Source organism: Erithacus rubecula (assembly GCF_903797595.1).
Source record: "Erithacus rubecula genome assembly, chromosome: 6".
In the NCBI taxonomy this organism is placed as follows: Eukaryota; Metazoa; Chordata; class Aves; order Passeriformes; family Muscicapidae; genus Erithacus; species Erithacus rubecula.
The window spans coordinates 33,569,255-33,591,541 of NC_136688.1; the positions used below are offsets into that span (position 1 = coordinate 33,569,255).

The 22,287-nt window shown below is 35.0% G+C and overlaps 1 long non-coding RNA gene across 2 annotated transcripts in view; it reads right to left on the reverse strand.

Moving 5' to 3' along the window:
• Positions 1-20,135, reverse strand: part of LOC306803859 — a 48,843-nt gene extending 28,708 nt beyond the window's left edge. For both annotated transcript variants that reach the window (XR_013774726.1, XR_013774727.1), the window contains exon 1: positions 19,980-20,135. This is a non-coding gene — a long non-coding RNA (uncharacterized lncRNA). The remainder of the gene's footprint in view (positions 1-19,979) is intronic.
• Between the last annotated feature and the right edge of the window lie 2,152 nt (positions 20,136-22,287).

Below are 22,287 nucleotides of genomic sequence, written 5' to 3' on the forward strand. Positions count from 1 at the left end.
TTTGAGACTCTTAAATTTCTTCAAACTTGGTTTTGAAGTATTTGGGATGTTCTTATGCAAATAATATACTAAAGACTGTACAATAAGTTGTCTAACTATTGGAAAAACTGGATATCTTAAGGCAACAAAATATTTTCTCATTTTTTCATATATTGATCATATATTGTCACCTTTAGCTTGCAGCAGTTCCTCACTCTTGAAGAACATATTGAATAGACAAATATTTCTGGGGTTTTTTTTTTCCTTGTTTGAGGCAATCAATCAAGAAGCTTCATTCAAGAAGCTTCAGTTATATTTGAGTTACCTAATAGAAATCATGGTGAGTTCTTTCACAGCTGTAAAGGTAGAACATTCACCTAATCATTAGCTATGTACCTGTCTGATTTTGAACCTGGACAGGGTTAATTTTTGGCAGAAGTTGGAGGGGGGTGTGGCTATAAGGGCACAGCCAGGGTCCAGATGTTATTCTGTTCCACCTTATATCACTGCAGGATTGGGAGGGAAGGGACTCTGGCTTCCACAGGGAAGGGTATTCCTTCTGAGCAGAACAATCTGGGATTTTATTTTAGGTGTTAATTCTTTCTTTGCTTTATACCTTTGTTATCAATATTGTTGCTGTTACTCTTCTTTTTCTTATGTCATTGCTATTTCAAATAAATCTTTCTTATCTCAAGCCCTGATCCATGTTTTTTGGAGGTGGAGATGGGAGCTACAGGTGGTCTTTTTAATGGGAGTGCTAAACTGGAGAATACCATTTCTGACCATGACAATATTGCACACACTTTATGAAGTTTGTCATGAGTAACACTTTTCAAAAGATTACTTTCCTTATTATTGAAGATTCTATTATTATTTTATGCAGAACTGAACAACACATAAATTTGTTTTCATTTTAAAAATAGTTATTTCTTTAAATTAGGAGTAAAAAACAAGCCAAAAACAGACCACTTGGCATTTCAGACTCATTTGTTATTTTATTTCCGTAATATTTGTTGATTATGATAATTGATCACTCCAAAATTTCAAAGATATAATTAATTGGTAAAAGTAAGTTAGTTGCCTTTTATGTGAAATATTTTAATTAACAAAGAACATTTAAATAAATTACCATAATATTGAAGGTCACACAAATATTAGCTGCAGTTGTGCTGGCTGCTGCATAGATACATACTTCTATATAAAGACAGAAGGAATTAAATTAATTTTATTAAAATGAGAATAATATATTTATTTATTTGGCATTTCACTTCAAGCTCCTATTTCCCTTGGCCTAAATCTAAATCTAATGTCAGTTTAATACTATATATGGCAATGTAATTTAATCTACTTAGTACTTTGACCAAGCTGGAGCAACAACTTAATTTAGTCTTTCCTTTCTTCAAATACTGTAACTACTTCTTCTGTAAAATCAAGCAAATCTGACAGGAAAGTGACCTGCCATAGATTAATACAATGACTGCTGAAATGTATTGTATACAGTAGGACTAACACAGATCTTTTTCCTGCCACCATTTTCTTATCAAAATTTATGGGAATTCACCCATAGTGCTTTCTTGGGCATCTGATAATAAAGCATCTCCAGTCAGACTAAAGTGAGAACCTTGTATTTTCATTTTCCCATGTGGTGGCCAAGTTGTCACTGTTGACATCTGAAAAGATGTAAGGAGGATTACTTTCTTCTTCACTGTACATTTAAATGAAAACAGTGTTATTATAGCTGTTTGCATGGACCTGAACCATCAAGTCAAGCATCTTTTTAGTGATACATCTTTCAAGAAATTTAAGAAAAGCATTAGTTTTAGGATTCTTAAATCAAAATGCCAAAGTGGTGTATAGTAAAAGCCAAAGGCTAGAAATCTTTTTTTTGTCTAACATCTATTCTATACATATGAAATATTAGACTTTTGAATCAAGATTAGAATCAATTTCAACTGAAGTTGTAACCTTCTGTAGCTGAAGAAAAAAGTTGTTAGGTTGATGACAAGATTAATGATATTTACATGGCAAATGACAGAACTAAAGCTAGAGTACTGATTAAAGATAATTAGTCAGTTTAATGCCATTTTAAACCTATGCAAAATTGAATAAAATCAACAAATAGTCAGAATTTGGATATGTTCTGAATTCACAAACAGTGAGGACATATTTGCAAAGGTACTGTCATTTGTACTTATTTGCTGTCTTATTTTTTCTTCTGCTCTTTCAGTAGGTCCTGTGTTGCTATGAATTCTGCTATAGTTCTGAAGAGAAAATATTTCTAAAAATTACCCTTGTATAATCTATCCCCTTGAAAAAGCAAATCAAACTGATCATCAACTCTGGCACAAATGAAACAATATTTTACATGCATTAGTAACTTGACTTTGATTGAATTTTCTATTCAAGGGGCTAGGTCTGATTGAAACCTTTTTCATTGTGTCTGTGCTACTTTTTGCTAAGGTGTCTGAAAAATTGTCTTCAGACAGGAAGCTGACATGGTCTGCCTAATTTGCTTGGCCACATACTACCAAAAATTATAAGAACATCATTACCTTTGACTCTATAATCACCCCTCTAAAAATGTAGAAAATCCTTCATTAAATTCAAAAGGAAAGGACTCCATAGAAAAAGTGGGTTTGTCTTTGCATAGTTTTCACAAGAAGTCAGGTTACAAAACAATGAGGAATTTTCAAAAGTACTTTCTGCTCTAATTTGATAATTTCCTTATAGAAATCAAAGGGAATTCACACATACCTAAACACATAAAGGCTTTGTAGCTGTGATAATGAAAGTATATAAAAATATTAAAATATGTAGGGAGACAGTATTTTAATTGGCAAACCATTAATGTTGGGAAAAGTCACATTTTCAGTCACGTCAGCCCTTCTGTGAAACACCTCCCTGGCTGAGCTTGCCAACAGATAAACCAAGTATGAAGAGAAGGTGCCACGAGCCATTCATACTTTGTGATCTGTTTCTGTGTCACTTAAATGTGTGCAAAACCTGTCATTCAGACCAAGGGGATTAGTGGAAATCCTAGCTCTGTTAGTCTTTCAGTCAAACAGTTGCACAGCTATTCTAAAGCTTTTTGATATGCTTCAAAAACAACAGTATTTCATATTATCAAATAGAAATCTTTTGCTTTGTAGGTAAACTGAATTTTCACCTGGCCCATTGCACATACCAGCCTGATCTTTCCAATTCCTAATAGTGCCATAAAAGATATCCTTAACTATTTCAGATCAATAAAAAGAAAACATACAGTAATCCTTCACTGAATAGACATTCCCAGGCTATAACAATGATAAAAGAAGGCAGAGTATATTAAAACTAAACTATTAAATTTCATTAATCTTCTATAAATCAGACAGGCTTAACAGCAACAAGAAAAAAATTGAAGCAGTTCTTGAAACAAAACAAAGCCCTATATAATTTATACTTTGGAGCAAGTCTGTTTTGTACAGATGCCAATAGAATTTACTCAGACTACAGAAACACCAACACAAATATTTAATGGAAGAAAATTCAATGCATTGTTAGCTCATTAGTCTCACAGGAAATTAATGATTCTAGTAACTGTATAATTAGAAATGGGAATTTGTGAACATCTTTGTTAACTTCATATTAATTTACAAAATGAGACGAGTAAAGAAAATATAAAGAAAATTTTGCTCCCCAAAATTACTTTGTATAACATTGAGAATAATTTTCATCTGTTAAAAAAAAAAAAGAAGAAAAAAAGAGAATCTGTCTCTCATTTATAAAAGGCAGAGCTACAAACCAAAACCCATTATTAACCATGAAGTCAGAACTATTAAATCACATAAATTGCTACCTTCATATGAAACATTTCACTTTCAGTGGGCTTAAACCAATAAAATCATACCTTCCTATGCTGGGGAGAAAATGTGTATTGTATTTTCAATTTTCACAGTAATAAGAGATTGGGTAGGAAAACATATCTTCATATCAGGAGATATGTCACTGCAGCTGTACCTTTCAAAGCCTCTTTAAAGCAGGATTCCTTGATCTCTGTGAGGAACAGAGACCTGAGGAGAATGGTATAGCTAAAGGGGCTTGATCTTGCAAGCTCTCTAAGCCTTGCTGTAAGAAGTGCAAAACTTCAGATGGATTGTGAACTATTTTTCGTACTAGTAAGCAATTAGATGTCGTGTTAGAGCCAGTGTTGGCTCCTGCCTGAGAAAACATTTGAGTAAGTGCTGAGTTTGGAGTCAGTGGGGCTTAAGTATGCCCAGCAGGATTTCCCTGAACAGAGACAGACCCCAGTAAGAAAATTATTCTCAGTGAAAGGATTCACAATCTGGTCTCACTGTTTACTAATTTTGTAAAGTAAGAAACTTGCATAAACTGTGGGAAACTAGGACATTACTGATCATTCAAATATTCCTCCGGTAAATTTAAAAATCTGAGAAAAAAAACCTTTTATGGTAGATGGATAGATACAATCTACACTAATACACTGACAGGGTTTACAGTGACTCTATATATCTATATATTTATAGTAGCTATTTTTATAGTTTTTAGGCATTTCTACTGTCAATAGTAAGATGTGTTCTTGATTGTGCTGCAGAAAATGGGAGCAAGGGCAGCTGTGCAGTGCAGCCTCTGAAAGAAATGCTTTCAGGGTTTCTGTTGAAAGGGCTGTTTCTCAAAGGCAGCTGCTCAGTGCCTCATGATGTATTCAAGGCACAGCCTCGTTGCTTGGCCCATCACCCTGCTGCACCTGCTCCTCTCAGCTCGCTTCACCTGAGTAGATTGTGACAAGAGTAACAAAGCGCTGCGCTCCAGCTTCCTACAGAAAGCTCAGCCATGCTTTCCCTGCCTCCTGAGCTGTGCCACTGCAGAGCCAAGCTCCTGGTTACACACTGTATTTGCTCAGAGCATCAGGTACTAGCTGTGTGTTTACTTCATTTCATTCCTCCCTGCTGCAATTTCTCGTTACGACTAAGCGACTCCTGCATCAGAAGTGCCACTGCTCAGAATTTCAATACAGTGCCTGAGATCTTTCTACCATTACTAGCCCCAGAGGATGGTATTAATATCCCACTAATTTCAGACATCTTTACATTTGGCAAAAGTACTACCAGGCAAATTACAAGTGTATTGGTAAATGAAAACATTTATCATCATGATCTATTGAAAGGTGTCCACAATATTCATTTGCTGCAGTCACTTGACTCAGCACCCTGTGCTACCTCCATCTGATTTACATAAGATTGAATCTAGCCTCCTCTTTTAAAATCCCTGCTTTTATTCAGACTGCACAGTGTCATCCTCTGTATAACAGGTACCAGAGGCTAGAATATTTACCCTGAGATTTCCAAAATATCAGTAATCTCTATCCTGTCACCTGATAACTCGTGCTTCACTTTTTGTTGTTTCCAGAATGATATTTATGTTTTTTAAACACGCTAATTCCAAATGTTTCAAAATAAAAATTATAAAATTAAATTAGAACAGCAGAAACTAGAAACCTATAACTTATTCTAAATAAAGTTTGATACACAGAGTTGCACAGAGTTGCAGTTCTCTTTTCTAAATAATCTTCAATATTTGATCTAAGGAAGGATCAGAAGGATTGAATGCATCAAGCTGTTTTCTGTTGTCTGGTTGTTTCTAGTAAAACTCAAGCAATTAGAATGCAAAGATTGCAAAAGTTCAAAAAAGAAGATAGTTTGCGCAGATTTTGCACATTTATGTTTATAATAGGGGCTGAAAAGTTATAAAGGAACTTTTAATCAGATATGAAATTTAGTCTGTATAAACTGGGTTTCTGTAGTATTGACCACATACCACATACAGATGTACTACAGTTTGCCTTGGTTCTTCCACAACTTCATGTGCAAATTTACAAATCTACAGGGGAGTTCAGGCCAGTCTGGTTTAGTTTTTTGGGCAAGGGATGAAGATGATTCTCCTAGATCCCCTCTGTATAAAGAAATAACACTGGAGCTTTTGTTGGGACTTCAAATCACTAGATCTAAGCGCCTGAAATTTCCAGTATCTGAAGCAAATAACCAATCTCTGTAACTATTTTTTTGCAGCACTTGACAATTTGGTAAACCTACTATGGTGTTTTAGTGTGTCTCTCAAATGAAAAGTGAAACCTGGGGACCTATGAGAGGAAAAAAAATTAGGAGGGAGTATTTTATCTAGAACGACACAGGGGGCACAAAACAAAAAAAAACCAAAATAAACAAAAACAAAAAAAAAAAATTATTTTTATTTTTTCACACAAATCTAAGATTTTAGAAGAATCTACCCTAACCCTGCTCTCTCCATTGTCTGCTGCTTTTCATGCTTACTTTTGCCAGATATGCTGTTGCTGCTTTCCAGATAGACAGCCTTTATTTATGGAGATACAAAAATAATGGAAGTCATACCTCCAGGAAGAAAGTTGCAGGAAGAAAGAATTAAAAATCACTAAAAAGAATCAGGTAGTATCAGAACTCAGTTATAATGATAATCCTTTCTCTAGAGAATCCTCAGTGTTGAAAATAGCTGTTCTAGTGTTATAAAGCAAACAATTTTCAGACTTCCAAAATGAGTGCTTTATTTTTCATTATCAAGATTTTCCTCTTATTTTTCTGCAGCAGCCTGAGTGCATATTTCAAAAATTTCAGTTTTGTTATTCAGCACTTGTTCTGGAAAAACTACAATGCTTTGGCCATTCAATTCAGAAATATTTCATTGTGCAATTTGTGAGAACTCAGAGAATCACATTCGTCAGAAGCATCTGGTTGGAACAGGTGTTGCAGAAAATTATAATCCTACCTTGATTAAAACTGTTGGGGTTTTTTACCACCACCCTCCAGTTATGCATGACAAGTATCCAAATGATAAAATGTATGGAGTCAGAAGTTACCATCTGAGGTATTGTCAGGAGAAATATCAGGAATAACTTCAAACTTGTCAACCAAAAGAATTTGGTTTTCAGGCAGTAAGATTATCACAAAATCTACTCATGAATTTGCTAGAAAACGCAGGTTTGTTTCTAACAGCTTGGTTTGACTGCTCATTTTCAAAACAGCTTTCACATGAGAAAAAATTTAAATATGACATAAAAATTACTTTAATTAATATTGAACACATTGTAACAGTTAAGGGAAGAGAAAGCCTAGTTTAGTGCAGTCTAAAGCCTTTACTCTTTTATCAACAATACAAGCAATATAACCACTAAGATCAAATACCTAGCTAAAGCTTGAATGTTCTGATCTTCCCCCAGTCTTAAGGTGACCAGATACACTGGTTACCTCATTTGGTATTGGTTTGGACCAAGTTAAGATTTCATTAAGGAAACCAATTTTTAGAAAATTCAGAGGTCCCATTCAGTGAAAACAAATACCTTTCAAAAGCTTCACTCTGTTGTCACAAAGCTATCTGTAGGCTCCCTGCCATTGAAGAAGTAGGAACAAGTTTTCATGGCAACTGGTATTTAATGTCTTAGGGGGGTCCCTCTGTTAAGGGACACTTGATGGCCTGAGAGGCAGCCCTGAGAGTTACTCCTGGAGAGATTCTTCTTGGCCACAAGAGGGAAAATTTTCACAAAGACAACACTTAGACATTGGAAAAATCTCCCAAGGGGGTGATGAGTTCCTTGACAGTGGACACTTCTAAGATTCAGCCAGATAAGGTGGTGGACTGTTTTGCCTAGACAGGGGAGAAACGCTAGAACAAAGGATCCCTGAGACTTCTTCCAACCAGGTATTCTGTGATTATTAGACAGTGAAAGTAAAATAAAGACAAGTTTATTTTTTATAGATTACTCTATTAAATATGAGGGAACAACTAGGTTTTTTACTGAAAAACTGCATTTTCCAACTCAAATGCAAAAAAAAAATGCAGGAAAAAACAGTACTCAAAGAGGACAGCAATTGCTATTTCCAATTGCTAATTTCCATTTCCAGAAAAGAATGAACAGGAAAAACTGGATCGCAAAAATGCACTTTAATGCATTTTTCCATTTTACAGCACTTCACAGACTCACAGAATCACCTAGATTGGAAAAGACCTTTGAGATCATCAAGTCCATCTGGTTCTTCAGCTGCAGTACTGGAGATTTATAGAGCTTCAGCTTGTCCCTGAACCAACCAATTGATTTTAACTTGTTTTATATTTTCAGAAAAGCAGAGAAGGTTCATATGGATTATGGCCTGGTTTTCAATGGTTTCAGGGACTTGCAATTCCAACTGAAATCATGAGAATTGAGCTGTCTTGATGAGCAAAGTGAGACCAGAAGCTGAATTACTGTTTATATCATCTGTCCATAATACAGTATTGACAGAAAAGAATCCATCCCATCCCTTCAGTCAGGCAAAAGTTAGATAAAACTGATCATAAATTGTACTGAGTATAAAGTGAGTGGGGAACATCAAGCTGAGGGGGTGTTCTCCCTCCTAGCACAAGACAATTATGCAAGATAAGCTTCTTGACAGTCAATATTTGACCTGTATTTGTAGATTTGACTCTAAGACCTATGATTACACACTCTTGGCAGATATTCATTTTAATTACATTTATTTATTTATTTTAGGGGTTAACAACTTTTTTGTTACCATGCACAGTAGTTATCCAGATGGTCATCTGTTGTAAGGTCAAGCAAAATAAACAAAAGGACTTTTATGCATTCCTTCTATGAAAGCTAAACGGTTCCAGCACAGTCTCTATTTTAATATATATATATATGCAGTATTGTAAAATAAGGCCATAAAACTGAGATACTTCTGGGGAAGTTTAATTTATCCTGAAATCACAGAATCACAGAATAAATTACAGAATCAAAAATTACTCTGTGTTGCAAAGGACCCCCAAAGATCATGTCCAATTCCTAAATGGAAGGTTAGTACTGGTGTTGAACCACAACCCTGGTGTTATTATCACCCAGATCTAACCAACTGAACAAGTCTCAGGATCAATGGACAAATGTGTTTTTTACTGCTTGAAAAGCTCTGATCTAATTATACATTATACTTTGGTACTGTATAATCCTATGAAACAGAAAAGCAAGGTCTTGCACACTTTATTCTACTGAATTAATTTGCTCATATTATTAGCTTTGCAAAATTATGTGATGTTGTAATAATAACATACTACTCATTCACTCTGATAGAAAGTAGAAAATTTAAAATCCCATTACCTATTTCGGCTGTCCAAAGTAAAAATTATTAGAATAATGTCCTATCAATGTACAGATCATTTCTCTAATCATGAAGAAGCAGAGAGAGCAGAGGAACTTTCTTAATCACTCTTTATCTGGCTATATCAAGATCTGAGAATTATCATCTATACTTGGTCCCATTTCCAAGAGCCTACTGCATTCATTCTTTTTGAAGAAATAATTATATAATCATTTTGGAACAGAAAAGTAATTTATGAGATGTGAAATATTCAATTTTCCAAGACGAAGTATTTCACTGAAGTGAATTCTGTTCTACTCAAAAATGTGCAGTCTCATGAGAAATAAAGGAAAATAAAGAAGTAACGTCCTGTAGGGGGCTGAAAAACTGCTTATGCTGTTGTAAATATTTGTTTTCCTAACATGAGGAATAAGAACTTTATGACAAAACACCTAATCTAAAAGTCATTGTCATGTTTAATCTACACTTTGCAAAAGGCAAGCTGCCCTCACATGCTGGGTGTTGACATGGAATCAGAGATGAGTTCTATTAAGTACAGGAAATAAAGCATGTAATTCCATCTCAGCTTAATGTCACCAATATCCAACACTCTGTGATACAATTATCCTTCATTACTCTCAGCCTCTTTGCTTTCACTCTCTCCACTCTGCTAATATTCACATTTTTGAGACTAGGGAGTGAATTCTTTGAGGAAACTGATCCAGCTCAAAACTAACCACCAAAAGTAAATTATTAGTACCAAAGAAAGGGAAACTTATATTTTATCATGACTTACCATAACAACAGAATTCAGTCAATATTTAAATTGAGCAGGTTTTTCCACATGATTCATAAGGGACAAATCAAAATGCAAATGTCCTTCATGTGACTAGCAGCAGAATGGACACTGTTCAGCACCTGTGCAAGTAGACAAATATGCTTTAGCTGTAACTTTTGGTTGTACAGATTAAGTTGCTGCAGATAAAGGACAGAAATTAGGAAATGTGATCGCAGCTATTCTGGAAAACAACTTTTAAGGTAAAATAAAACTACTGACAACCCCACAGTCAAGTTTCAAGTGCTTACTCATGTCTTGAATGTATCTTCTAAACAATGGCTCTCAGAACTCAAAATAAAATCCAAATTTTATTGACCAAGAGCAAAATTTACTGGGTCTCTCTTCATTGAATTGCTTGATATATCAAAGTATCAAAACCCTACTCTAAAATTACTTTCAAAGTTTGCAAAATATGTTTTACAATGATATGAAATAGTGTTTATCTTAAAGGTAAACTGCTCTTCAGATTTAAGGCCTATATTTACTTTGGAATACTATCTATTAATCTATTTTTCCTTGTAATCATTTTTCTAACTTTATTCTGTAGATGAAGCAGTAGAAGAAACTTTTATTATTATTCTTTGGGTTTCAGTAGGGTTTGGGTTGTTTTCAGTATTACATCTTTCAACCTAATTTTCCTGTTTTCCATAGAATTTGAAATAAAGTAGAAAACATATTTTCAAAGTATTTTCTTGCATCTCTTTAAGTAAAGGTAAATATTTAATAAAAAATTCCGCATTGCATGTAGATTAAATTTCAGGTAAAGGGCTCAACACACTTTCTACTCAGGTATGATTCCAAAATGGAAGCACAAAAGATTAATTATAAAAGTTAAAGATTTCCCATTTTAACATAAACTACAAATTGCTTTGAAGCTTTATCAGCATGAAATATATTTGTTTGCTTTTAATCTATGTTTGAAAATACCATAAAGAGCAATTAGAATTGGTATTTACCACCCCTGAAACAATATGTAGTTTTAGATGTTTTTAGTAAGTCCTTTATGGAATTTTTTTCATCAATTTAGTCACTAATATATCCCAGGAGCTCTAGTAAAATATTTATTCATGTTAAATCTTTAAAGATCATTTAGTGACAGATTCAATAATAAATACACCAGCTACTTTTTCAAATAAGAAACAGAATTTATATGGGCTTCGATATTTTCTACTTACATACTTATCTACCCAGCAAATGTTCACACATTTCTTACACACTTTTCTGCTATTTATATATAATGTCCTATGTAATTAAAATTATGACAAGTTCTATTGTGGAATTATTTTAAAGAAAATACTAAAGTGTTCAATGTGCTTATTTACATGTATTTATTACATATATGCCACTGGACCGACATGAATTAACTAAAGAATTCTATGCTGCTAACAATTGGTCCAAGATGTTCTCCCTGGAACTGGGATCAATTTTTCAGTTAAAGATATCATGCTATTTTCTTTCATGACAAACATAATGGTCATTGAATCATTTATATATATGTTAGAGCGAGGACTTCAGCCTTAATTCAGGAAAAATTTAAAAGTCACACAGGAGATAAATCTGAAAAATACCATTATCTCTTCCTTCCTGAACTAAGCCCCACCATCAACAAACTCTGATTTTTAATTTTTTTATTTTCCAAGTGGGACACAGATTCCTGAAGAGTCAGTTCCTCCCAAAAGCAATGCAGTACTTGTACCACACATACTGGAGCAAGGACTTTGATCCTGTAGCTGGAAAGAAACAGTCACCCAGCACCAAATGCATCACACCAACTCTGTAGTTTCACTTTAACTTTGAATCATATTTGCCAAGCTTCATCATGGCAAGTATCCTTGCCAAGCATTTTGTTTCGTTTCAAGCTTTGAAAATGCATAAGCCTTCTGCAAAACACAAAATCTCCTTGCTCACTGCACCCTCCCAGACTTTCCATTTGCTGTCAATACAACAAGACTCTTCCATCTGTCCTACTGACATCAGGCTAATCTCTTTCCCTCCCACTTCATACCACAACATCCAATTACCATAGATAAAAGGGCTCCAGCTGGTACTTGTAAAAACTGACTAGACAAGTTTTTAGGTGATGGCATTCTGAATAGCAAACTCGTCCCTAGGCCTTATACACTCTCTTCCTGTCCCCAAAAGATGGGACTGCGGAATTCAGTATCAGGAGTAACTTTTTTGACTAAAGATCTCCTTTTGTAGCTCAAAGTCAGGGTTGCAAGCCATGAAATTCCCTTCAAAAGGCCTATGAGTTTTAAAAGATGTCATTTTTCAATTGCAACCTTCTCCAGTGCCTTACACAACTCTAAAGGTTTTTTGTCTCAGCTTTTGTGATAGATTAGTGACACAACACATGTGAAGGGAATCTTGCCAGCATAGAAATGTAGATGTGTTTCTCTCAGGAGCACATTCTTATCCCTTGTATTAGGTATCTTTAATTAGCTTCATGGAATTCATCTTTTTGCCTCCACACTTATACAGTGTAATCATGCCAACTCTCAAAATTCTTCTATAATCTATACAGAATAATCTCTTTTTATTTCTTGCTGCAAAATATTTTTTTTAATTCTTTGTATTTCTACTGATGTCCACTTTAAAAGGCAAACACTAGTACTATATAAAATATTTTTATACAATCTTACCCATCTACAGGGATAAATGTTCCTATCCCTACTCACTAGGGTCTATTATATTATTGCTTTTTGTTTCGGCCTTATTTTGAGAGCTATTGTTGAATAGCTCATCTACCCATTCATAATCTACCCATTATGAATTGGAACACTTTCTGAGCCACTTTCAGCCTACAGCATATGTAGCTTATATTTCCTATGGTTAAGTATATAATTTTGGATTCTTTTGTTAAATATTTTTTCTAATTATTTTAGTCCATTATGTTTTTCATTTAATTTTTTATGCTATGTTTGTTTCAATTCAGTACTTGCCATTAAGTTAATCCTTAAATCAGTCAAAGAAGTTATCATTGAGTTTCCTATAGAAGCACATTTAGTTTACATTTGGAAAGATACCATTTTTTTATATCAGTCAGCTAATTCTTAACCTGTTCAACTTTTTTGTCTTACTAACAGAGCAATAGTAATACTTACCATAAGAAAATTGTTCTTTCTTAGTATTAATGATGAGATGATAAAAACACAATAAAAACTTCACAAAAGATTCAGAATTGTACCTGGAAGAGGTCTTTATTGCCTACAGCAAATCATGGAATGGATTAAAATGACTGCAATGAAGAACTGCTGCTTGCTTATGTGGCAAGCAAACACCTAATTACCCATGTGAGCACAGAGGTGCCTAATATTACTTGACTCTAAAGTTATATTCTCTCTATAAATTCCACTTTTGGCACAAAGTTAGTATTGTGCCAGTATAAGCAGCAGAGTATTTCTTATACCTAAGCCTCCATGAAATGTAGAAATAAGTGTGGATTAACCTCACTGGACTTCAGATATCTGCTGTACACGTGTCTCATCCAAGCTAGTCTCTCGCTGTTTCAAGACCAAAGTAGAAAAGTTTAGAAAACTGTTTTCCAGTTTACTTCAGAAGTCTATACACAGGATGAGATGTTCTTCTTTTCTGTTCAATAACAAAGAGTCTGGATGATTCTGATTCTATCATACATAAGCATCTGCATTTAATTATGAGGAAACCATCTTTAGGTGCTACATAACCTAAATCCTTTCGAGCTGTGATGGAACTCTCATATTCTCAGTATGTTTACCATAGAGGGATGAAAAAAATTATTTAAAGATTCTAATATCTGTGCTTGATATTAGCTCATAATCTAGAGGATTACACTCACAGAAGCATGTAAAATTGTTTCAGTCTTATCCTCAGTCTGACAGAAGTTATATCACTTCATATCTAAGAATTTTCCCTCAAAATTAAGACAGCTGAGAATTGAGATTTCTTCCAGACTTAGATTCTTGGACAGTAGTTTGGATTTTGATTGTGTCATATATTCCCTTTCTGTTCCGCAGCTCCTGACAGCCAAGCAACTGGACATATGGATATATCCTCATGCAATACAGGATGGCAATGATACATGATGCCTAGTACATGCAAATCTCCCACTTGAAAGTGATTCAAAAAGGTAATTAGAGTTAAACAAAGGAAAAATTTTGTCAATCAAACAGATAAAAATACACATACAAATCCAATTCACCATAGTTCCAAACTTAATTGTGCAAGCTGTTAAAACACTTGCAAAATATTGGTAAACTAAACTCCATTTTACTTTTTATAGCCACTGCTTTGCTGTGCACATGCTTGTTAGTTCATTTACATAGAAATGAGTCTCAGAGACGTAAAGCTTTTCATTTTCACTGAATACAACTTACAAGCATTATGCATTCTAAATTGGAAAGATACTTCTGAAAAAAAAAAAAAAAGTTATATAGCTCTGTGATATATTGAAACAGAATTTTCAATTAAATACGGAAATTTCTGTGTGTTTGTAAGAAGAGGATTGTCTGTTTCTGCTATACCTAAACTGACATCTTATTGAAATGATAGTGTTTCCATATTGTGATTTGCAGAGTCTGTAAAGTTACTACATTCTTGAAAATATAGAGATGTAAGCCTCACTTCTGTTAAGGGAGTGAGTTCTGTGGAAAAGATGCACTCACACATATTGTCCTCAAGAAAACATCCCAACGCATCTTAATCTTCTCCAGGAAGAATTAAGTGATTCCTGTATGACAGGGAAGACAACCAGTAAAAGGTGTCTCACGTCATTCTCCTGAGGCTGTCCTGACTAATGGAATCTACCAGAAACACAGAACATAGTATAATAATAAAATCAGATAGCAGCTTGGCTTAGAAGAGACCTTTAAAGATCACATGGTCCAGCCCTACTGCAGCAAGCAGGGACATCAACTGAATTGGGTTGCTCAGTGTCCAGTCAAACCTGACCTTGAATGTTTCCTGGGCGAGATATCTACCAATTTTCTGGGCAGCCTGTACCTGTGTCCCTACTGCCCACGCTGCTCTGGATGCAGCCCAGGGCACTCTTGGCTCTCTGGGCTGGCAGTGCCCATGGCTGGGTCATGTCCAGCCTCTCAGCCAGCAGCACCCCCAAGTCCTCCTGGGCAGGGCTGCTCTGATCTGTCCATCCCCAGCCTGGGCTGATACCAGGGGTTGTCCTCACCCAGGTGTAGCACCAGCACTTGGTCTGGTTAAAACCTATGAGATTCCCATGGACATAATTCTAAAGCTTGTCCAGGTCCTTCCTGATGCCATCCCATTCCTCAGGTGTATCAAACACACCACTCAGCTTGGCATCCTCGGGTTTGAGTTAGGGACAAAAGCTTTTTTCTGTCATCCTGTTGGAAGTTCCATGGCTTTTCTCTTTTATCCTATGTCTGCTTACACAGTTTATAGCACAATTTGACAAGTAGTCTCTTACAGATGTCAGTAAGAGAACAGTGCAAGAGAAGAAACATATGAACAGGAATTTCTGGTAATCATGTGATAATGCATATAGAAACTCGGCATTGCTCTTACACCCTTATGCAAGAAAACCATAGGAAAAACAAACAAGTTAAATCAATGAAATTTGAAATTCTTCTAATATTAGCACTGTTATTTTTTAATACTTGCCTCTAAAATATTTCTTTTTGGTGAGGGTGGTAACTCTATGTGATGGGTAGATTACAAAAAATATATTATGAGCCAATAAACATCAGTGGCTGAAGAAAAGAAATGTTCAATCATGTATCTAGTTGTTTCTGTATATATTTGTCAGGTCAAGTTTACAATTGAACATGACTTAAAACATCTTTAAAATATTACATATATAATTTTCACATGTTCCTTGTTAGAATATATTTTAATGATTAAGTGAATACATAAATAAAACTGGAGACTTACAGGTTTGATTTTGTATAAATCCAGTACTTAAGAAATATATATTCAGTACAACTCCAGACATGGAATTGCATACTTATCATATATGAAAGTATTGGAATTTTTTTTATCATTCCTTTACATGTATATGAGTACTTCTTTTTACCATAATGAAGTTTCAAGCAAGATCATTTTAGAACCTTACCAGGTATAAATTTTTATGAATAAGGATGGAAAAAGGAACCTAAATGCTAAGTTTTCCTACATGATGGCTTTTACTGAGCTAGAATCAGACTTTGTGATGGTGTTGATACGTTATGTTTAAGTATGGTCACAATTCTAAAATTATTCCAAAATTCAATTCAATTCAAAATTTATCCAATTCACATTGAATCAAACCTCTCCCTAAAAACTGCCAAAGAGAGTGCTGTAAATGACAGCATGATGACAACATAAGTGAACAAAATAATGGAGTATAAAATACTGTATGCATGGCTATACCTATCCTTACCAATTTTGACATTTTATTCTAACCTAATATACAATTTTTTGCAGTAGTATTTAATATAAAATTATGCTGTCCGATGAACTGAAATCGTAGCTTCTAAGATTGTGATGGCTTGTGTCATTGTAATAAGGCATATTTTAACATGAGCAGGAGGAATCTTTGTATATATAATGCATAACTGGCTGTGCACTATTAGCATTATCAGCATGGATATCACTTGGACCTTTCTAGCAAACACAGGTACATACTTCCTGTATTAGTTAATGCTCAAGGATGATAACTGTACAAAACAAGATGAGTTTCTAACTGCCTTATACACCACTTTAGACATATAGTGGATGTGATTCAGCTGAATCAAGAGTTTCTGTACCTGTTGTCACCTAAAGAAAAAAATTCTAAGCATATCACATTGGTATTTTCTCTCCTCTAGTATTTTATTATGCAAACAAAACCCTATGCTCTGTTTTAATTTCTGTCTCCAGACAGCAGCAGTTATTAGTCATTTCAGAGCCAGATGTTTATAGGGAGTAAATCAGCATAAGGTTTTGCAGAAACATGGTAATCTAAACAACCTGAGGTTTTTCCTGTCCTTGGGCCGTGTCTCAGGGTTATACTAGAGATGAGAAACAGAAAGCAGCAGAGAATCAAACACCATAGTGTGAAAGAGGAAGACTGAGAAGTATTTGGCTGACTCACAAAGATTCAGTCTTTGCAAATTCCAGAGATATAAACAGTGGCTAAAAGGATTTGTTTTTCTTTAATTTACACAATATATTTATCATCCTTCAGCCATTCATAAAGAGATGCCTTACAGACCCTTGTGGGGACTGAGAAGGAAAAATACCAATATCATTTTCACAGTATTTTTTTTAATTAAGATTTTCCATATACAGTATGTAAAACATTAACACTTTTTCAGCACACAAGGCACGAACAGGGTCCTGAACCTGCTGCAACACTTGGAAAGCATTTTAGAAAAGCAGAAAATTTTAATTATTAAAAGGTTACATGGGTGGTTCTGCTCTGTTTGTCCATAACACTCTCAATATGGCGTAATTCTCCCTGCATTCTAACACCCAGCAGCAGCAACAAACTGTGCTGCTACCACACTAAACCAGGGTGTTTTCCAGCAGTCAGCTAATTGGAAAATTGTAATAAAGTGTAAAGCATGTATTACAGCCCCATATGATTCCAGCTTATGCCAGCACTTCCCTTGCTTCCTCCTGATTTGTTGAATTTCTCCTTCCACAGTCACTTGGATTCATAAACTGATCTCACACATACCAGCATTTTAGTCTGTTTAAACATCCTTTTATGTGAAATTAACACAGTATTTCATGGCAATCACCTTTCTTTTTATGTGCTTTACTATTTAAGTAGTTTCCAGTGATTACAGAATGCCCAATCATAATGCTAAAGGGTTGAATCACATAGCCTATAATTTATAGGAGCTACATTATCATGTGGAAAAAAATACTCAATACTCCATGCTGTTACTGTTATTATGACTGCCCTCACAATAGCTGCTTAGTTGCAATTCTTTAACTCTGAAAGCTTAAAGTTAAGCATCATCATTCCAGCATTCCCTGGTGAAGTAAGTAAGTATCCAAATGAAGAATTCTCAAGTCACAGCTAAAGAAGTAGTTATCCTTTCAGGATAAAATACAGTAACTGCTTATAGCACTCAGCAGGAATCTATGTAGCCAAAATGCAGAATAATGGAGCAAAATAATGAGCCAGAGATGAAGTTTATCCAGAACTGAATTTAATACCCTCCCCTGACAGAGAGACATGAGGCTGTACCTCACCACAAATTGCATACTTTTTTTAAGGTATGACTTCACACTGACTCACGGGAAGATGCTACTTACCATGCTCCCAAATCTACTTCCAGCTGCAACTAGTTGTTACTCGGATTTCTAAACTCAAAGTGAAGTGCTGGGACAGCCATGACCTTTTTAATTATAAAAGCTGAAGAGTCTACAGTATATGGCTATACTGTAACAGTAGCTTGTTGACTTTACTACTCAATAACTGAGTCAATTGTTTTCCATACCTTTCCATTTTCTTTGAACTAATCCGTCTTGCTTAGATTCAGCAAATACCATTTCATCCAGCCCTTTCCACACTACTCCAGTCATTCGTACTTCTAAAATTCAGGTGAAACATTTTTCAACTGCTTATACATTATCTCAAAGAGCAGCTCCTTCACCTTTGTTCACACCCTTATCTAATTGCACTGACATTGAAAGCCTGGGCAGGTCGATCTGCTTAATCAAGAATTGGCAAATATTATAAACAACACAGACCCCAAATGTTCTAAATCTATCCCATTGACATCTTATTCACCTTCCTGTACTGAAGAGCACTGGAGCTTGAAAATAGCCCTAAAGAAATTACACAACTGACAGGAAGCTGGTGGTGCTACTATTCATTTTGGCATGTTGTACAGAACAGCAGTATTGATTTGTGTGCCATGATTATGAAAAAAGGTTGCTTTTTACTGAGAATGTACTTGAAATTTTTGACAACAGAAGGAAAGACATTTCCTCACCCCTGCTGGAGAATGTTCCAGTGCAACCTTAAAGCAAACTTAACATCTTCATGTCATGAGCATTTTGATATATTTTGCATTTTCAATTACAAGCAGATTTCACAATAATTTTCTAAGGCAAGCATTACCACCACTTTTGAAGAAATTATCTTGAAAACTTATAAGGCGCATGGAAAGAGAGTAACACCAAATCTCATTCAAGCGGGCAATTCATTCAGTGATCTTCCCTGGCCTAACAATCCTGAATTATTCTGGATCTACTCAAGTCTAATTTAGGTTTAGTGCAATAGCATATATAGTATTACCATATTGAGAAATCTATAGTACAGAGTAATAAAAAATATAGAGTGCAAGGTAACACTTTCTTTTAATATAGAAACATGAGCACCATATAACTCATGGTTTTTGCTTTTCCATGCACAGACTTTTGTTGAGGACAGTCTGAAGAGTCATTGCTTTTACTTGCTGCTAATTCAATGGAAGCTGAACATGTTTATGCCAGTTTTTAATTAAGTTCTCCATTTCTATTTTAAAGCAATTAGCATGCTTTTGTGCTACTCTATTAGTTGCAAAATCAATCAAAGAAGCTTTCCATTATTTTCCTTTTTCTTAAGTCAGAGACATTCTCCACAAGGAAACAAAGACAGGTTCCATCTCTTTTGTTTTGCCTTTATTTTATAGGATGGTCTTTGTTCATGGGAAACTTCTGGCCTTTTTTTATGGAAAATGGACATGGTTTTGCTCTGAGAAGCAAAGAATTCTGCTTCCTTAAAGGAAATAATTGCTTTCTACATCACTCTTTATAGACAATATTAAAAATAATAGTTTTGTTTTCCATTAGTTATTTTTATTATGCTTAGCCAGCAAATCTCATTTAATTTGTAAAAAGTAGTGTTCCACACAGACATTTCACAGTATCCTTTATCTGATTAATGTGAAAACCAGTACCTGAGTGGCTAGGTTGGACTAAAATACAGTCACCCAAAACCACAACCTTGGAATCTGACTGATCAGTACCTTGGACCCAACCTTATCACTGTCCATTTTCCTAACAGTACATGAGCAAAACAAGGTCAGTTTTTGGTCAAGTCAAATTCCTACCTGTGAATCCACAGTTTGGAGTTTCCTCTGCTTATGGCCCTGTGTGATTTAACTTGGTAGCTGCTGCTCTCAGAGGAAACCTCATCAGCAGAGTCCATTACAGTATGAAGGTGGAGCTGGTGTCTTCTTAAACTTGATGATTGACACATACAGTAACAACTTATTGACTAGATGACACACTACATTGAAACTTAATCCCCACTCTCTTTCCTTTGCCTTAAATTATCCAAAGATATCTCCCATCTTAGAGGGACCCTGTTGCTTTACACGAATATAACAGAGGCTGTTGTCTCAGTTTAAAAGACTAACGAGACCTGAAAACACAGACCCTGTCAGATTCCTGGACTTCTCCTAATCTTTATACTAGAAAATCCCATGTATCTTGCCCATTGTTTCGAAAAAAATCTTGAAGATGTGGCTTAACAGCACCAAGTCTGTATAAGGAAGAGTGAAGAGAATCTTTTCTGACCAAGACCATTAGATCAACCTTCTCTGGAATTTTAAGGGACCCCTTGTCATTGGGGCTGCCCCTATGTGCACAGTTAACAACGGGAAACTCTCTGAATACTGTGGATACTTTGAAACACAGTTCTGAAATACCTAATTCTCTCCAGTACCAGGATCCCAGGAACTTTAGAGTAATTTCTAGATTTTTACCATGGAGGCTAAACCTCTGAAAGCTATAAACCATTTAGCATGGTGACCGATGCAATCACCTGAGTGTCATTTAATCCACGGGGTTTGCCAGTCCCAGGGACTGTGTATTCTTGAGCACCATCTAGTGGGATTATCGTGGTTTACAGATGCACAGATCTAAAACTCACATCTCACCGCTATTTGCTACATTAAAAAGGATTTAAAACATGAACCTGCATTTTGGCTAAACTTTCATTGCTGTTAAGAGCCTCGGGCTTTCTTTCACTCCTGAGTGCTCAAGGCAGTAAAAACATCAGACTTATTATGATAGTTTGCTCATCAGTTTCCAGGATACTTGTTTAACTAAGAGACCTTTTGCTTGTCTTTTTGTTTTTAGGAAAAATTAATAATGGTTTTCAGGTTTCACAAAACAAAAAAAATACAAAAATAAGAGACAGTATAATTGGGAAACTTTGTGCCTGGAATTAGAATCTAAGAGAAGAAAAACTGTTTCCTGAGAAATCATCACTTGAAATCCATAAAGTGAGTTTAAAATAGGAATAAAAATCATTATCCAGCACAGCCTTTCGTATTGGCATATCCCAGTTTCAAAAGATCAGACACAAAGCCCTTAAGGTGTCTGAGAAGTTAGCAGCACCTCCAGAGCTCACCAGCCTGAGCAGTTAGTCTTAGCTAGTGGTCTCACTCTACTGTTTCAATTTTATCATCACTGGTTTTGTTAAGTTCCCTGCTACTTAAAAAAAGAGTCAGTCTATGTGGAAGAGAGAATGGTTATTTTTTGTCATGAAATAAGAACTAAGAAGTGTCCCTTTAAACACTCAGACAACACATATAAAATTAAACTGAAAAAAAATATGTTTTATTTATGAATCTCAGAGCTACAGGATATCATGGAAAACAAAAACATGCATAAGTCTAAGAAGTAATTTTTTAAAACTTCAGGAAGTTGTCAAGAATTGGTAGATATTGAGCCTGGGATTAAGAGATTGTGTCTTTGTTTATAACATCCTTGGAAAGATCACATATTTTAAGCAGGGGAAATTTTTTTTTCATTTTCCTGATATTGATTCAAACAAGAATCGTTATTAGTAGAACATTTGGCCATTTGTCTGGTATATGATCCATATGGAAACTTTGTTCTTCCCTGCAAATGGTTTTGATGTTTCAATACTAAGACATCAGAGCAGCAGTGATCTGAGTAATTTCCATTGTAGAGCAGTGGCTTCTGTCATTATTCACTTCTGCTTTGGAAAGGAGATTATTTCAGTCATTTTAGTCATTTTAATCCACATAATAAATATTAAAAGTAATCATTAAAAAGCTTATTTAGTAGAGATTGATCCTTTATTAATACTTTCACTACTCAATCCATCCACAATGTTAGATAAATTAATCATTCCTTCCCAGTTTTCATGTATCAGAATAATCTCCTTCAAGAGTTCCTGACTTTACAGCTTCAGGGTAATTAGCTTTACCCAGATTCCTTTTTAGTCTATTTCAACTTCTGCAAAGCAAAAGGACTGAAATTCAACATATTTCTTTTGGAAGAGTTGTTCTTGATAAATTTTTATGCTGCTAATATTATCATTGCTTTGTGTACCCAAAGATTATGTTATTTTGAAGCCTGGAGTGTTTTACATTAATTAACTAA